The 4129-nt window shown below is 47.8% G+C and overlaps 1 long non-coding RNA gene across 1 annotated transcript; it reads right to left on the bottom strand.

Annotated features, from left to right (window-relative positions):
- Positions 1-454: 454 nt before the first annotated feature.
- LOC136551581 (uncharacterized) lies at positions 455-3725 on the bottom strand. The gene is made up of 3 exons (XR_010782621.1): positions 3643-3725; positions 1986-2054; positions 455-653 (listed from the first exon to the last, which is right to left on the bottom strand). It is a non-coding gene; the product is annotated as an uncharacterized lncRNA (long non-coding RNA).
- Between the last annotated feature and the right edge of the window lie 404 nt (positions 3726-4129).

Raw genomic sequence — 4129 nt, forward strand, 5'->3', positions numbered from 1 at the left:
TCTCAGAATATGCTGAAGAGAGACATGAGGAAATTCCTTAAGTAACCTTTGGCACTCATCATAGTACCCCCTTAGAGTATCTTCTTTACATTTATATAGGTCAATCAACTGATTAATAATTAACTGTGAATCTCCAAATACTTCCATTGCCTTGGCCTTTACTTCATGAAGAAGCTGAAGCCACTTAAGAATAGCTTCATATTCTGCTTGGTTGTTGGTAATCATTGGTTTAGTTGGTAAAGCAAACTCAAAACTTGCCCCTCGAGGTGAAATAATAGCAATACCAATGCCACCACCTTGCTTGCATGATGATCCATCAAAGAATAACGTCCAAGGTATCGGCTCTACGTAGCCAATACTCAGCTTATGATGCTGAAAGACCTGATTTCCGTGAAGGGAAATCCACAGAGTTGAAGTGTAATAAGACTGTTGTAGATCATATTACCCAATTTTTCCAGTCGAATACCACATCCATACAATGATAATATCAGAGTACAAATAGTGCGGAATTACATAATTTATTACATCGCCGCATTGGTGGAATCAAAAGTAGCATTCATTCAGAACAGCTTGAAGATAAGATCACCAAACTCGAGTGTAGGCACGAACCCCTCAACCGTCAAACTCCTCAGAGCTATACTCCTTAGTAGAACCTGTGTGCCAAAATTTATCAGTACGATTTGTACTGGCCACTCCCACCCTATGAGCATTGCTTTGTGGAAATTGGATGCAATTTGGATATATTCAAAAGGAACATATGAGGCTGGGGTTTCCTATGTTTTAGCATGTCAAGTATATAATAATAGTTGGTCAAGTTTTAACACCATTCCCACACACATTCCACCCCATTACCTATCCAGAGCTAGGTTTCGATCCTAGGATCGATATACCACCATATCCACATCATCACCACATCACCACCATACCATCGCTCAGTCGATAGGCCAAATCCCTCTTGGCACTATCTCATGGCCCATAGCCCCTAGCTACAACCAACACTCTCTCACAGGGGAAGAAGAGAAGGACTCATCTCACTATCTAGTTTAAGCGAAACCTAGGAAAGGTCCATAGCCGACAAGTCAGCACATGTATCGATTGATCAACCATACACTCTACAAAGGTTTTACATAACCACAAGATCCGCCTTCCTCGCTGACCTTCGTCAACTGGGCTAATTCCGGTCGCTTGCTAGCCTAGGATAATGCCACTCTACCATTCAGCCCTGGTACACCCTAAGTCTAGTCTGGGGTGGCTAAAACTGTGAGTCATGAGCCAGGTCCACAAGGTCTCCATGAAGTCTCGGAAGGGTGTGGGGGAAATCCTCTATGCCTTGTACCTCCTTACACTGTCCGCTATCAACCTAGCAGTAGTGGCAATATCCTACCAAGTAGTCCGGCCGTCCTACACCATATAGGGCGAGTGGTACGTAAGGCTTCCCGGTGAATCTGAGTACTAGTAAGTCCTTAGGGATGACCAAGCCAGAATGTCTCCATCAGGGTTTCCATTTACCGTGCCACCATAGCACCTCCATCCTGGGCTCCTCCCATCATAGGTTCACACCCAGGACCACCTCATATACCATTGTACCCACCATAGGTATCCATTCTAGGGGTGCCTAGGTAGCACCCCATGGCAAGACTTGCCCCAAGCTCATCGTATACTCCAACTTGGTCGACACAACCCTCACCCTCCACACACCCAAGTCACACACGCAGCACTCTCCCCATAGTCCAGATAACACCAGTTTCCACCACACATTTAATGTAGTATAAGCGTAGTAGAAGCAATGAAATATAGCAGTAAGCGTGTGTCTAGCCTAATAGCAGGGTATGTAGGGGTAAGGTTGCGCTAAGGTAAAGGCCATCAAGTAAGCATACTACCATGCAAGTCCTATCTTAGTATGATTATAACAGTAAAGTAAAGCAATAGCAGTTCTATATTAGCCATGCGTAATAGGTGCTACAAGATTGGGTGGGATGTGGTACCTTCAATGTAGTCATCTCCGTTCTCCTCACGGTACTCACGATCCTCATCCATCAGGTTCTCCTCTGAGTCTGCAACGATCACATTATAGTCGCGTTAGCGACATCTATAGAATAGCATAAGAAAGCAATGAAAATTCAAAAGAGCCAAATGCACTCAAACATGGGTTCATTGCGTAAAGCTCGATTTTAGATGAATTTTGGTCCTGGTTTTGTATTTTTCTGAGTTCGTATGAATTAGTTATGAATTTCTGAAGTTTAAATCATTTCTAAAAATGGAAAAGGCCTGAATTAATCCTGGGCTGACACATGTCACGCTATGACTGGTCCACATGGCATGCTGACGTCAGCATGATGTCATCGGCTCGGCTTTGAGCTGACACAGTGGGGTCCTGCTGACGTCATCTTGACGTCATCAACAGTCATCGTTTCGACAGGTGGGGCTAGGGTCTCTTAGATCACTGACCTATGGGTCCAGTCAGAGTCAACATCAAGTCAATGGGTGAGTCAACGGTCACTGACGTGTGGGGCCAGTGCTGCTAACGTCAGTAGCTAACGTCATCCTGACGTCAGCATGACGTCACCTCGGCTGTGTTGATATTGACAGGTGGGACCCACGTGACGTCATCATGACCTCAGCAACATGTCATTTGTTGACAGGTGGGTCCGGAGTCTTTGTGACGCTAACATGTGGGGCTAGGTCAACCATCAATGTTGACCAGTCAACGGTCAACACGGACCGAGTCTGAACTGGGCCGGTTGGGCCTACATATGGGCTGGATATGGGCTGGGCCAGCCTGGACACATGGCGTGCTGTGGCGCTACCACATCGTAGCTGAGGGCCCCCACTGGGCTTGGTTCACAGGCATGGTCCATGGTGGATGCAAGCGCTAGGTCTACGGTGGACCACGTCTCCTTCTGGTGAACCGCGTCCACCCTTCCTTTCTTCTCTCTGTGGTCTACATGTACCGGGTGTAGGTGCATGCGGCTGGCTGAAAGGAGGCCTCTACTTCCATCCCCGACGTGCTCCCACTGGTGGTGGGCTCACCGGCACGACCCTATAATGGTGCTAGCATCCAATTAATGTGGGGAAAAGCTTCCCCAGGCCATGGCGAACACGATAGTGAGGTCTAGGTGGCGGTCGGGGCTTTCCAGGGCGTTGGCCATAGCAGTCGGCGGCTCGAGCACGACAATGTATGGGGATGGCATGGTGGCAGCGGCAAAAGCCAGTCATGTGGTGCGCGTGAGCATCATGGTGCTCTAGCGGGCTTGTCGGGCAGGTCAAGGGGACTTCTAGAGCCTTCGGTGGCCTTGGCCATGGTGGTGGCTTGATTCGGCCATGGCGGCGGTCCAGTGGTGAACGGCGCAGGCTCGGTGGCGTAGCAGTGGTCCTCTTTTCTCACGTATGAGCGCGTTGATAAGGCTGAAGTGCCCGATCTTTCAATGAGACGGATAAATTCGATTTGTGGAGGAGGTGACTCTCGCGATCCAACTACGAACGAATAGGTCGTGGCGCCTTAGCAATCGCTGAACCAACTCCAATCGGTTATTGACCTTGCTGGATTGCAAGATCAACCTGAACACGAGGTTCTGTTCCTACAAGCAATCGAAGAAACGAGCAAGAACAAGGTGAAGGCAAAACTGAATATCAATCACTCACAAGTTGGGGTTCACAATGGCTGTCCATAGGTGGCCGTTGAGCACAACTGCAGTACAGAAAGTTTGCACAAATGGCTAAACTTATCAAAGAAAACCCACCAAACAAAGAGGGCATGAGCAGGACTAAATAGGAGAAAGGTGGGGAGGGAATTTCGTCCAGCATGAATGGGTGGCTGAAATCCCTACCTAACCTTTCCTAAATTAGCTACGTATTACATGGAAACAATCTTTCCAAAAGATAGGTGGCACAGCACCCTTTATTGGCTTCCATAGATGGCGCAATCCTTAATGGTTGTCATTCCTGGACAGAATCTTCTCCTTCATTCCTTAAAAGGATCACATAATTCAGGTCACGTGCACGGGCTCACGTTATTGGACCTTGAAACATTTCTAGATTTGGGGTAGTGGGGAGTGACGTCGGTGCTGGTTCCATTGGAGTAGCAGCTCCTGTGTAGGGGTTGATGCCCTCATCATCCTCCCCTTCTTGA

This window comes from Miscanthus floridulus, chromosome 4 (genome assembly GCF_019320115.1).
Source record: "Miscanthus floridulus cultivar M001 chromosome 4, ASM1932011v1, whole genome shotgun sequence".
NCBI lineage: Eukaryota > Viridiplantae > Streptophyta > Magnoliopsida > Poales > Poaceae > Miscanthus > Miscanthus floridulus.